At 38.9% G+C, this 14,447-nt stretch overlaps 1 long non-coding RNA gene across 2 annotated transcripts; it reads right to left on the reverse strand.

The window, feature by feature from the left end:
• Nucleotides 1-1,027: 1,027 nt before the first annotated feature.
• On the reverse strand, nt 1,028-13,435 carry LOC135971090 (uncharacterized). 2 transcript variants are annotated; one of them, XR_010587169.1, is made up of 3 exons: nt 13,348-13,435; nt 1,744-1,834; nt 1,028-1,307 (listed from the first exon to the last, which is right to left on the reverse strand). It is a non-coding gene; the product is annotated as an uncharacterized lncRNA (long non-coding RNA). The 2 variants fall into 2 exon arrangements; XR_010587170.1 differs by lacking the exon at nt 13,348-13,435 and adding an exon at nt 5,696-5,820.
• Between the last annotated feature and the right edge of the window lie 1,012 nt (nt 13,436-14,447).

The following is a 14,447-nucleotide window of genomic DNA, read 5'->3' on the forward strand; positions in this document are numbered from 1 at the left end:
CTGGTCTTCACCAAAGATAGTTTAAAACATTCATCTAGACCATGTTCTCAACTTCTTTTCAGGAATCTTCCATCTTACATATTGCCCCAAGCTCCCCGGCCTCAGAGTCTCTGTTCTGCTGAGAAACTGTGCTAAGGAATTAACACCCATAAATGTAAATCTATGTTAGAAATAGATGTTATAGGAACAAAGATACTTGATATAATGCCTTGGATGATGCTTACTTATGCACAAGGATCTTCTAACTCCAGGACAGTTCTTAGACAGCACTCCGTGTATGTATATAACAAATGTAAACTTACTGTCCCCACTCCCAATTTCACCCCAACCATTCATAATTTACCTATGCTTGTTTATACAAAGCTCTGATAAATGTGTCATGTCTAAGTAAAAGCTTCTCCCCTCCCAGGCACACCCACTAGCACCCCTAAACTGTAAACATATCATAGTTGTAGTGTCAGTGCTTGAAATTGAGGGGATTAATCTGAGAAAATAACTTAATCTCTGGAGGACACTTGGGAGCCTCCTACTGAGATCAGACTCTGAGGACCACGTCTTGCATCGAAGAACAGCCAGCCACCTTGATCGTGATCACATTCAGTGCGTACACACACCCACACACACACACCCACCCACGCCCCTGCATCAAAGAACAGCCAGCCACCTTGATCGTGATCACATTCAATGCGTACACACACATCCCCCCCCACACACAGATGCCCTCGCAAAGAACAGCCAGCCACCTTGATTGTGATCACATTCAGTGCGTACACACACCCACACACACATGCACATGCCCTTGCATCAAAGAATAGCCAGCCACCTTGATCATGAACATCACATCCAGTGCACAGAGACACACACACACGCACATGTCCTTGCATGAAAGAACAGCCAGCCACCATGATCATGAACATCACACCCATTGCACACACAAACACACATGCACGCACACACACAGGCACACCATGCAGAAAAGCCTGCAGAAAGACATGCACAGACAACCATATTCAGACTGTGGCAAATGTCTTTTGTTTGAAAAGCAATCTACAATGTCACAACCAGCAGACTCAGCTTTGGCCTGGGTACTCAATAAAGACAGCAAAATTTCACAAGTTCATTTAGACATTGTCATTCTGGGTTAGAATAAGTATTGAAGTTTTTACCTAAATTGATACAAACATAACCATCTTTAACCCAGAGGCTCTGTGAGAGTTGAACGAACTTCGGACTCATTCCAGTTCCATCACTTTGTAGTGGTTGATCTCTAGCAATTTGTTCAATTTTTCTGAGATTATTTTTTTCATCTGTCAAGTGAGGATAACAATACATGCTTCATGGAGTTGTGGGAAGAATTAAATTATGATAAAATGCTTAACAAGATGTCTAGCATGTAACACATCTATTCAATCAAGATCTCTATTCTTTATTCAGTTTTCTTGTAGGATGTCTTTTCAGCCAAGACTTCTTTCTTAAAAAGGCCATCTAAGACCTACCTATTCAGATGTGTCTATGAAGTGTATAACTGGTAACTTCTTCATTTACAAGTATCTGGTATCTCCAATTGGCAGAGTCAAACCACAGACAAGCAAAGGAGAAGAGAGAAGAAAGGACTCTCTGTGTTAAAACCACGGTAGGTATTGGTGGTCTGACCTTTTCCAGATTCCGATAAACTGCCCAGGGACTGAGCCTGCCAATATCTAGGAATTGGAAGGAGTCTGTTCAGTTTGAGACACACCTTACCTTATCCTGTGTCTGGATCCTAGAAAGGAGCAGGTGTTTGAAAAGTTCTTCAGACAGTACCGATGCATTGTCTCCTTTGACAACCACTGACCTGGATGAAGAGATAGAAACATGCAGAATTACTGTAACTGACGGTAATGATGCTACAACTAACTGCAAGAGGAGCATAGAGAAAAGACAGAGACAGAGCAGCGGGGCGGGATTCCACTGAGGGCAGTTACCAAAGTTTCTCAGGGGATCTGACACATTGGCTGAATTTTTGGATGTGATCAACCCAAAAAGACACACCCAGGGAAGAAGCTCAGACTCATTAAATTTGCCAGGAAAAAAAAACAGAAAACAAAAGCCTAGCTAGAAATGAGGCCTTAGAGTTTAGAATAACACTATTGGTGTATTTGTTTTGCATTGATGTAAATTTAAAAGGTATTAAGAAGACATTAGAAAAGTATTGGCCTCAGGCAAAATGTAAAATACTTTCCTAGACACCTGGCAAAAAAAAGGATCATTTCCACTTACAGCTCTTCATGGGATAACTTTGAGTTTTAATGGTTTCTTTGTTGACTATTGAAAAAGATGAATAGTCTTTAATGCAATTATATGCAGGAATTATGCTCTTCCAGGAAAATAAATTAACTTAAAAACAAAATTCAGAAATCCTGCATTGGAATGAAAATAGGTGTACACAGGGAACTTCCAACTCATGTTAACATTTCACTCTCTAATAAGTTCCATTTTGCAAGAGGAGTGATTGCAACGGAGCTCACACTTCCCCAAACGCATTTTGGCTAAGGCCATAGCTTCATACTGATTGTAGTGCTTTTCTTTTTGCCCTTTTTTTTTAAGGCAGGTTCTCCCTCTATTACCAAAGCTGGAGTACAGTGATGTGATCTGGGCTCAATGCAACCTCTGCCTCCCAGGCTCAAGCAATCCTCCCACCTCAGCCTCCCAAGTAGCTGGGAGTTCGGCTCAGCTAATTTTTGTAGTTTTTTGTAGAGACGGGGTTTTGCCATGTCACCCAGGTTGGTCTCGAATTCCTCAGCTCAAGTGATCCACCCACCTTGGCCTCCCAAAGTATTGGGATTACAGGTATGAGCCACTGCACCCAGACTGTAGTGCTTTTAAATAAGCAAAGAAGTTATTGAAAGGACAAAGAGTTAAGGGCTTTACTGTTTTATATATATAAACAATGTAGGGTGTTTTCAAAATTAGGCTGAATCATACGTAAACAAACACTTAAATCCCTCATCTAGATTGTCTTTGTTCTTAGTAATTATATATATTTTGTACAGTGTCTATGCAGTTTCTTTTATCATAAACTACACAATTCATCAGGTTTCACAGCCCTCTTCCACCTATTTGAACTACTACTATTACCAGTCTTATGATCAATTATTTAAGCCCTTAGAGTACAGGATACACACCAACATGATGTTGGCAGCACCATCAGAGAGAATGTGAGACAGGAAACACAGAAATGCGGAAAAATGGAAAATTCATGAAAAGATACACTTCAAATGTTTACCTCCCATGAATGGGTATAATCAAAAAGATAGATATTAACAAATGCAGGTGAGGATATAAAGAAATTGAAACCCTCCTACATGGCTGGTAAAATGGTACAGCTAACTTGAAAACTTTTTGTCAGTTCCTCAAAAGGCTGAACATAGAGTAACCATGTGACAAAGCACTTCCCTTTGTAGGTGTGTGGTATGGGCTGAACTGTGTGCATCCTCTGAAACTCATATGCTGAAGTGCTAACCCCTAGTACTTCAGAACATCATCCTTTTTGGAGATAAGATCTCTAAAGAGGTAACTAAGTTAAAATGAGGTCTTTAGGGTGCGCTATAATGCAATACGACTGGTATCCATAGAAAAGGAGATCAGGACACACAGACACCAGGGGTGTGCAGGCACAGAGGAAAGGCCATGTGAGGATGCCAGAAGATGGTGGCTATCTACAAGCCAGGGAAAGAGGCCTCAGGGGAAACCAACCCTGCTGACACCTTGATCTTGGACTTCCAGCTTCCAGAATTGTGAGAGAACATATTTGTGGTGTTTAAGCCACCCAGTCTACAGTATTGGTTATGGTAACCTCCACAAACTAATACAGTATATATGCAAGATAAATAAAAACATATGTCCACACAAAAAGTTCAACATAAATGTTCATAACAGCATCATTCATAATAGCCCAAAATAGAAACAACCCAATTATCTATCAACTGATAAATGGATAAACAGTATATGGTATATCTATACAATGGAATATTAGTCAGCTACAAAAATTAATGTCCAGAATAGGCAAATCTAAAATCAGAACCCATAGGTTAGTGGTTGCCATGGGCCAGCAAAGAGGAATAGAGTGATTGCTAATGGGTATCAGGGCTTATTTGGGGGATGATCAAAATATTCTACAATTAGTAGTAATCGTTACAGAACCTTGCAATATATTTTTGCAAGTATAACATGTATACTTTAAGGTATACCACAACATGTGCATTTTAAAGGATAAACTTTATGTTGGCCAGCCTGGTCACGAACTCTTGACCTCAAGTGATCCACCCTCCTCAGCCTCCCAAAGTGCTGGGATTACAGGTGTGAGCCACCACATGGGGTGAAACCCCATCTCTACTAAAAATACAAAAATTTGCCAGGCATGGTGGCGTGCGCCTGTAATCACAGCTACTCAGGAGGCTGAGGCAGGAGAATTGCTTGAACCCAGGAGGCAGAGGTTTCAGTGAGCAGAAACTGCACTCCAGCCTGGATGACAGAGTGAGACTCTTAAAAAACAAAACAACAACAACAAACCCTTATGATATATGCAATACATCTCAATAAACCTATAATAAAAAAGAAGAGACCAGTCTTCTTAAAACTTGATGCAGAAAGAAAGCTCTTTCAAAAGAAAAAGCTAAAGAAAAAAAAAAACTAACATTTGGAAGTGAAATGTAAAATTATAATAAACTATGAGAATATGGCTTTTTACTTTATAAAGCCCTACCTTAAAAATTTTCTTTGTGCTTTAACAAAATCCCAAAAGTAAATGGCAACAAGAACAAATGCTAAATGTACTAAAATAGAGCAAAAAAAACCAAACAAACAAAAACAGCTTTACCTCCTGTGAGACTCTGATATTGAATAATTAAATGAATTGAGGGAACTGAGAAAATGGATATTTGGGGTAAAAGAAAAAGCTAAGAAAGCTAAGAAAGTATCAGTCAATTATTAGAAGAAATGACAGGATGCTGAACTGGGCTTGCCCTTAACATTACAACACAAATTGGGCATTTACTTTTACCAAACTGGGGACTTCTGCAAAGGCAGTGACTTTGAAGTCATCTATGAGAGGTTAGCATGGCCGCTAGACATTGTGACTTTGTCCTTAAGGCACCTAGACAAAATCGACTTGTGAACTCTTTGCGGACCCTGAGTGAAAGACAGTTCCCAGTCCCCAGCCTAAGAGAGATCCCTGGCAAAAAACCATCGGTCTGTGTGGTGTTCCCACTACCATGGATCCAGCCAGGGGTCCCAGCTCCCTTCACATTCTCTCCTCTGCCACAGTTGTCCCGAGTAAGAAGACCATATTGGGTCTCTTAGTGTGTCTTCTCCAAATCTGACTGCTCTGAATGCCTTCCTTCAAGCCCAATCAGGTCAATTTCCTACCCATTTAGACAACTCTTTTCTAAAAGAGGGATGCCTCTTGGTGTCACCACTGATTTTCAGGGTCAGTGCTGTCATCTTTGCTTCAGCCACCATCTAACTGAGCCACTCTGAGGAGGCACATGGCATCACCTTAACTGGGCTGGGTCAGTGCCACTCTCTTCAGTGTTAGCATCACACTCTGGTCCACCAGCTATACTGGTATTTCTAGTTCCTGATCACCTCTGCCCCAACCCACACCATCCCTTTCCAGGACAATCAGTTTCCCCTGCCTATGGACATAGCTCTTTACCTGGGCCACACCTCGTACTAGATGTTAATTTCCTGCTTCTTCCTGGACTTCTTATGAATGAATGGACTTCCCTCCACTTGCTTTCAAGTCTCACAAGCATTTCTTCCTAATCAGTGATGGTGTGTCTGCAAACAGTGAGAAATCTGAAAATGCTTCATGAATCTACAGATGGTATTTTTTATCTTCCTATTAAGATAAATATTTTGTTCTTTCTTTACTAAAGACCAATAAAAATTAAATGTATATATCAGACATCAATGCAAGGTAAATATCATACACAAAGTTTTTAAGAAGTTCACAGGGCATCTTTTATGTAGCATATGGTTAAATTGCATCTGTCTTCTTTTTTGCTGTGTTATTGATTTCTATTATAAGATGCCAAGGGGTGTTTATGTGATAAGTTGCCCTATAAATGGCTTTGTACTCAGACAATGAAATGAGAAATGTTCATCTATAACCGTAGTCCAGATGCTTCCTTGAAAATGTTGCATTTAATGCTGTCAAAAACTTTGTTTTGGAAACAAAAAAACAGCTTCCCTTTAATTGACATACCTTGTCTTATGAAACCAGTGTCACCCACAACTTTTAAGCTGTGTGAAAGAAAATGTGATTCTTAGAGAGGAGAAAGCTCTAAGGGAAAATTCCAAAATTCAAATATTTAAACTTCTGTATCCTTTTGCAATCAAGAGGTGAGATAAAAGTCAGTGTTAATACTGTGTAATTTACAACTGCCAATAAAGATTCCTTTTCTAATGCCCAGACACTATGATGGCCAGATTTAAATTATTTTTCACTTAATTATCTGGCAGATCTGTTTTTAGAGTTCAGAATTGGATGGGTTGCTTAAGCTGGATATGCACGGAAAAGATCAAGACTCCAGACCCAAAGCATCCCATAACTTTCAAAATACCCTTCCTCCCACAGAAACAATGATCTCACCATGAAGGGCAGAATAGAGAAACTTGCTTGTCATAAAAAGCTTGCTTTTATCTGTGAAAATAACCTAAAGCAGCGAACCATATAGTTACTTGGCTGTTATTTCACTTAAAAATATGTGAAACTCTACTCTTGTTTCCTCGTTTCATGGTCCAGTACACTGAAAGAAGTCTATGCCATGCCTTTGAGGTGCGATGATGAAACGTATTATCCAAACAATTGTCAGAAACATACCAAGTCCTTATTTCTCTCCTAAAATTGAGAACCTTTGTACCGTAGAGAGCTAGATTTCAAACTGGAGAAGAAAGGAAAACACTGCAGATCTCTTCATAATCGAACAAGAGGAGAAGGAAGGAAGGTGTGACTTCATGAGAGGTGGAGTCATTCTCATAAAAGACTTGTGAGGGATCATAAAAGCTATACAGTACTTTATATACACAGAGTGCCTTATATACATTCACTAGTGCATTATCACTTTAATATATAGAACATACAGAGGAGAATAATGCAAATGAATATACTGAGTGAGCCAGTGGCCAATTTGTGAGAGCATTTTCAACCCCCACACAGACACATGTGCACACAGACAAGCTTTATGGATAGTCACAAATAAACTGTTAAAATTTTATAAATGTAGATCAAGGTCCCTCAAAAGAATCTGCACAGGTATACAGCTTATCAAGACTTTCAAAATTTGGTAAGACTTCAACTTATCCAGTTAATCTATCATGTTACACATTAAACTGAAGTTTCCAGAGATGAAGTAGCTTATCCTTGATTTTAAAATTAGTTAATTGCAGAGGCAGTTCAAAAAAATGATATTTCACGATATTTGAAAGATAGAAAACTAAGATTGTATTTCTTCAACTATAAACTAGGAAAAACTAAGTTATAAAAATGTTATCTATATGTGTAAATATTAGATTGGTGTAAAAGTGATCAGTTTTTCCCATTACTTTGAATGGGAAAAACTGCAATCACTTCTGCACCAACATAATCCATGGGTTAGTATGCACATTTATATTCCCTCACTTTGTCGCCTAATAGGACCTAAAGGCAATGACATCCTAGTAGCAACTAGCAAGCTAGCACTCAGATGTCAGTGTGTAATACCTTTCTCCAATTAAAGCAGCAGCTACTTGGAGAAAAGGCTAACTCTAGGAGTGGGGAAGGGAATCTAGGAGATGAGCCTGGACCATCATGTAGGGCCAGAAAGTAACAAAGTACTAAAAACAACGCCACATTAATGGGGTATGTCAAAGGGACACGGGAGACCACAAAGAACACCCAATGCCAAAGCTGACATTGGAGCAAAGAGAATTATATTTGAGCCAAAAAATAGCATAGTATTCCGTTATAAAACACATACAATAAATATTCATGAATCTATACAGACATAGATAAGTGATCAAATAACAAATAACTGGTGGACAATAGCTCTCCCATGCAGAATTCTAAATAATTTATGTAAACACTCCAAGGGAGTAGAGCATGTAAATAAATCCCCACTCCAGATGTGTGAGCAGTGCCAAGTGACTGCCATTCAAAGAGTATAGTATGGAAAGGAATACAAAGAATAACTTTGCCATGGAAAAACCTGACGAACTATCTCAGCCAGGTGATCTAGGTTTTCAGTGATAAGTCATTTGACAGTATGTATTTTTGATAGGCTGTGATAAGAAGTAACCCCATAAGACTATCAAGGTTAGATAGGTCATAAAAATGCTACGTAGTTCCACCTTGTTTGTTTAGGATACTTGCTGTTGGAATTTAGCTACCATGCTGTGACGAAGTTCAATCATGACCACAGGAAAAGACCATATAAAGAGACCACGTTTATATCATTTCCTCTCTATTAGTGGAGGCAGTGTAAAGTTCTGTCCAGGTTGTGGGGAGGGAACTAGTCCCCAGCCCTTAGTGAGAGAAGGGCGAAGGTCACATTGTAAGAAATGAGAAATGAGTGTGGGATGGGAGACATTACTGCAACCATTTTTGGAAATTACAACACACCATAGGTGGCAACTAGAAAGAGAGGGAGTCAAGAGTCACGTCTGATTGCCTTAAATAAGAGTGAAATAAGCAAGCTTGGGAAATACTCTATTTAAATGAAACGTTTGAATACATAAGATAAAAATAAGTCAGTAGTATAAAGTTCCTGCAAAGGTGGGAGGAGTTGTGATCTGAAGTGGAGCTGGAAGGGATTAACCTGGGATAGCTCCTTTATTGTAATAGGAGTGGGAATATAGAATACTGATGCTGATTTGGTGGATATTGGGAGGTTAATCATCTTCAATCTTTTAGTTTTTTCATAGTATACCCAGAAAATGTCAGAAACCAAGCCTAAGTGAATGAGAAGAGGGCACAGGGCAGTTTGAAGAGAGAAGCCAACATTTGAAAGAGGCATGTGAGAAAGTGATCAGGGTTGAGAACACAGTGGAGGTTGTGGCTTGTGAATTCAGAGAAAACCACATCTTTCCTGTTGTGAGATTTTCTCCAGAAGTACTCTGTTACATGGGTACAGAAGTAAAAACATGACTAGTTTTGTCCATGGTTAGCTTTTTGCTAGCTAGACAAAATTAGAAATCAGAGAAGAGTGTTAACAGCATTGACAAAAATGTTGTTGAAATACCAGCCCATGACAGCTAAGAAAGATGACTCTAGAACATGAACAAATTAAAAGAACGCCAAAGACCCAATGGACCCATGTTGTTGAAATTGGTAAGTGGTCACAATGGGAGTAGCTGAACAAAGTGGAAAGAACAGCCGTTATGATCAGAGAACGGGACGCTCTGACAGTTTCAAAAGTACAGAAGTTATGAGGTCCAGGGAGTGGAATTAGGGGATGGAGAGGGAATGGCTGAGGTGCAGGGAGATGAACTCCCCGTAAATGAGGTCAAGAAACTGAAAGGCTAGGGCATTGGATGGCGATCTGACCTCAGAGAGGCAAGCTTAATGGCAGGCCTTGAGGTTAAAGGATTTGTTGGATAATGGACATTGATGAAGGCATTAAGTGATGTATGACAAAGTCAGGGAAGGAGTGGTCTGGCACGAAGGCAAGGCTTCAAGAAGCACACAAACAAGCCTGGAACTACACTAGTGATAGTTCTGAAAAGCCTGAAAGCATAACACATACTTTGGAGATAAAATATAGCTACTCTCCCAAACTAAAAATACAATCTTTACTATAAGCATGTTGTTTGCTACCAAAAAGTAGGTTGGGAATATTATTCCAACAACAACAACAAAAAAAAAGGATTTTAAATAACAACATGAGTTACTAAGACTTTAGGGGGCAGATTTATAGTCACATAATCATTCAATATGATTTTGGCAGATTTTGGAAAGTATAGAGGATTTTTGTGAATTAAAGTTAAAATTCTACCGAAATGTACTAATTAGAGAAAATTTAGAAAGGTTAAAAAATCTGGAGATAATATTCCATAAGAAAAATATTAAAGAAAAATACCCAAAGTTAATGTTTCATATATGATTAAGTATATTTTTCTAGGTTTGTTTTGGAAATGTAAAGGCATAATAGAAAAAGATTTTGAAATCTAGTATATAGTCCTTATTCCATTATTAAATAAGTGACTTTGGCAAAGTTATTTTTATGCCTCAGCTCTGTTTCCTCATCTTTTAATCAGAAGATAGATATTTAATCATTATTAATTATCTGGAAAATTAATGTATAAGTTAGTTAATTCAACACTTGAGATTTTTTGGCAATTAAAATACAACAGTGAATAAAAACAAACTCCTTATGGATTTTTTATACTGTAGTTAGTGGACACATATATTAAATAATAAGTGTTACATGTAAGCAAATGTGATTTGCTTATGCATTATGTTAACTGGTGATAAAGTGATTTTGTAAGAAAAAACCTGAGGAAGTTACAAGTGGTAAGGAAGGTGGAGATAGGACAAGGGGTTGCAATTTTAATTTGCCCAATCAGGAGAGAGGAGATACAGAAATAATGTTTAGATTGGCGACAGAAAATCAGAACTTGAAACAACAACATTCTCCTCTTTTAGGTGCTTTGAAAAAAAATCAAATGCAAGATGACTGATGAGTAGAATGAAAGCACAGGAGTTCCCAGCACAACCTTCTGCCCCACATTTCTTTCTATGCTCTGTCCATTGCATGAGAGTTGCATGAGAGGAGCTGGAGTGGCTCTGCTCTGCAAATGAAGGCCTTATCCAAACACCAGAGCCAGATACATAGAAAACCAGGCACTTTATACTGCTTTGGCCTATTCCCTCAGATTCTCCATTGCATGCCCTTAGGACATAACTACCAAGAAAAACTAGTCCAAGGAGTCTCAAACGTAAAGTAAAACAAAAACATGAAAACTTAGAAAATAGACGTGGAGAGCAGAAACTTAAGACACAAGATGGAGGAATCAAATTACCTCTTTTAGTTTTCCATTATTGTGTTTCCCCCCGCCAAAAAAAAAAAAAAAAAAATCAGCTTCAAACAACAAATCTTCACAGCCTCACCTGTGGAACACAGGTGAGACTGGGTCACTGCCTATGGCTCAGGGACTCTCACGGCTGCAATCAAGGAAGGTGTCAATGAGGACTGCAGTCACCTCAAGGATCTGCCGGGGGAGGATGCTCTTATAAGCTCATGCACTTGGCCATCGCCAGGCCTCAGGTCCTCACTGGCTACTGATCAAAGACATGAAGGTTTTTTTTTTTTTTTTTTTTTTTTTTTTTTTTTGCCACATGAGGCTCTCCATCAGTTCCTCATGGCACAGCAGCTTATTTCTCCCAGAGCAAGTGCTCTCTCTGGGAGAGTGAGAAAGGGCAAAAGGGCTTTCAAGATAGAAGCTACTTTTTTGCGTGTAAATTAATCACAGAAATGATTTTCCATCACTCCTGCTGTAACCTCTTCATCCGTAAGTGCAGACTGCCCTCAAGGGGAGGGGATTACATAAAGTTGTAAATCCCAGGCATCTGGGATCATTGGGAATCATCTTCCAGTCTGCTTCTCTATGCTTTGCTCTCTTCATCTTTTGCTTTTAGCTTTTGCATCAGAAATTCAGAAATGAGCCCACTGATTCACACTTAAAGCTGAAAGTGTATGCAGATTAGACAGAGTAGAACCCATTCACTTAGGATTCATTTTCATCAAACCAGCTGGGCCTTTGATTCCAACACCTCACTTTTTCCAGCATTCCTGGTAACAGAAGAGCAGATTTCCCTGTGCCTCCTTATTAACTACCATTTAACATAGCATTTCCTTTCTAGGCTGATTCTGAAACTGCAATTCTGAAAAAGACAAAAGAAAAAGAGGGAGAGGGAAGGAGAAAGAGGGATATATCAATAGATCAATAAAGGGTTAATGAGTTCAGCAACTGTTTTCAGCTGCTCAACCAAAGACTTTTTCACTGTTTTTACAGACCATGAAAAAATAATTCCCTGCTTTAAAATGTGTCTCAGAGAAGGGACATTTTTATATTTTTTGACTTGTATACTTTAGTGTCCAATTTTCTATTTAAGTTATTCCACATATTCTCTGAGAATCTTATATGTCACTAATTTTTATATAAAAGTAGTACATGTTCAAATTTTTTTGAGCAGCTGCCTCCTCTCAGGTCCTCAAGGTACCTACCATTAGCACCTTACTGCTCCAAGCACTTATAGATGGCATAGCAACATCACCATGGCCAACAGCAATTTATTTTATTGGCACTAGAAGAGCTAATTTGTCTTCACGTTCTGGCAACTACTATTCTGGTGACTGTTATTCTTTGTGGTTGTGGCCAGTATTTTTTTTTTCAGTAAGCATTTTTTTTAATGATTTACAATAAAGAGATGACTGAAGAAAGAAAATCCATTAAGTTCTGAAGATAGAACTTGATAACTCTTTCAGAAGCCAACAAAGCAGAGTAGCACATGTTAGCACATACTCAGATTTGTTTGAAAACATGCTGGTGATATATTTCTAAACTTGCTAGTAAATAATTGGCAATTTTGACAAAATTTCTTTTGGTATACGCTTCCACAATAAATTGTTAATTCTAATTAATATGATATCAGACAAGCTTGTGAAATGGGAAAGTTCATTAACTGAAGCATTTTAGATGATGAATAGCATGAAAGGTCATGTACCTAAATCTATTTCAAAGCGGCAAAAATTGTAATCAGAATTATTCTTCCCAAGTAATCCTGACCTAATATTTCTCAGTGCTAACTTTACCATTTTAATCTCTGTGGGCCTTTACCAGTGAGTATAAATGGAGGGAAATAAGGAAAGGCAAGAAAAATGATGTGAAGCAAAGAACATGAAAGAGGAATAGAAAGGTAGTATGTAAAGTAGCAGTAGTAAAAACATTCTACTAATCAAAATCTCTCTAAGCGAGGGGAAAAAAAAGTGGTTAAAACCCAAGAAGGCTGCTTTTTACCTCATTTCTTCTGCAATTTCAATTTCAATTTCAAATGTGGCATAATTTCACTCCAACGTCTATTATAAATATCAAAGGCATAGTTATAACTGGCTTACTTCTATCTTGTTTATATTATGTGTCATATAATAGGTGGTCTAGTCCTCTTTCCATTGGTTGCTATAAAGCTCAGAACAGAATATTCAGCCTACCTCTAACAAATGCACACATTTTGTAGTATTGTTACTTGTGTATGATATTCTCATGCTGCTAATAAAGACATACCCGAAACTGGGTAGCCCATAAGTCAAGGAAGTTTAATGGACTCACAATTCCACATGACTGAGGAGGCCTCACAGTCATGGCAGAAGACGAAGGACGAGCAGAACGCAACTCTCACACGGCGGCAGGCAAGGGCGAGTGTGTGCAGGGAACTCTCATTTATAAAACCATCAGATCTCGTGAGACTTACTCGCTAGCACGAGAACAGCAAGGGAAAGACCCGCCCCCATGATTCAATTACCTTCCACCTGGTCTCTTCCACAACACCTGGGAATTATGGAAGCTACATTTCAAGATGAGATTGCGGGGGGCGGGCCACAACCAAACCGTATCAAGGTGGTAATCTGTACGGATCTGCGTCAACGTCAATTCTTGCCTCCTTAGAAGAAAGAATTTGAGGGGCGGAAGGAGAGACTAAAGTAAGTTTTAAAGCAGGAGTGAAAGTTTATTAAAAAGCTTTACATAAGTGAGGAGAAGAAGAAAAGAAAGGAAGGTACACTTGGAAGAGTGCCTAACAGGTGATTTGAGAGACCAATTGTGCTGCTTGACCACTTGAATTGCGATTTTATGTTGGCGTAATTCCGGGGTCTTGTGTTACTTCTCTCCACTCCTGAGATCCTACAGTGAAGCTGGCTGATCAGTTTCAGGTGTTGTCTATTAGGAGCATGCCTTTCCCGGGCACCAGCTGTGACCAATTATTACTTTAGGGAGACAGTTAACAACCACCTGACTATCACCTGATGGTCATTCAGCACTCCTGGTGTGTGGTGGGGGGAAAGCCCTCTCTTTCCCTGTTCATGCCCGACTAGCTACCTACTGTAACAGTGGGCATTTTCTATTTTACTTTCTTCCCTGGATTTAGTTTATTTTTCCTGTATCTATTTTCATTTTAGAAAATGGTTTTTATCATGTGTATTAATTAGCTGTTAGTGCATAACAAACCATCCCAAAACTCAACAATTTAATACAGTAAGTATTTAATGTCCTCAATAATCTATAGGCCATCTGCTGGTTCTTCTGGTCTAGGCCTGAATTGGATGATCTCAGCTAAGTTTGCTCATGCATGTGAGGTCAGCTGGAATGCTTTGTGGTTTCTGGCTAGAGTACCTGTGGTTTAATATGAAATATATGTGGTTTTTGTCCCCGGT

This window comes from Macaca fascicularis, chromosome 6 (genome assembly GCF_037993035.2).
Source record: "Macaca fascicularis isolate 582-1 chromosome 6, T2T-MFA8v1.1".
NCBI lineage: Eukaryota > Metazoa > Chordata > Mammalia > Primates > Cercopithecidae > Macaca > Macaca fascicularis.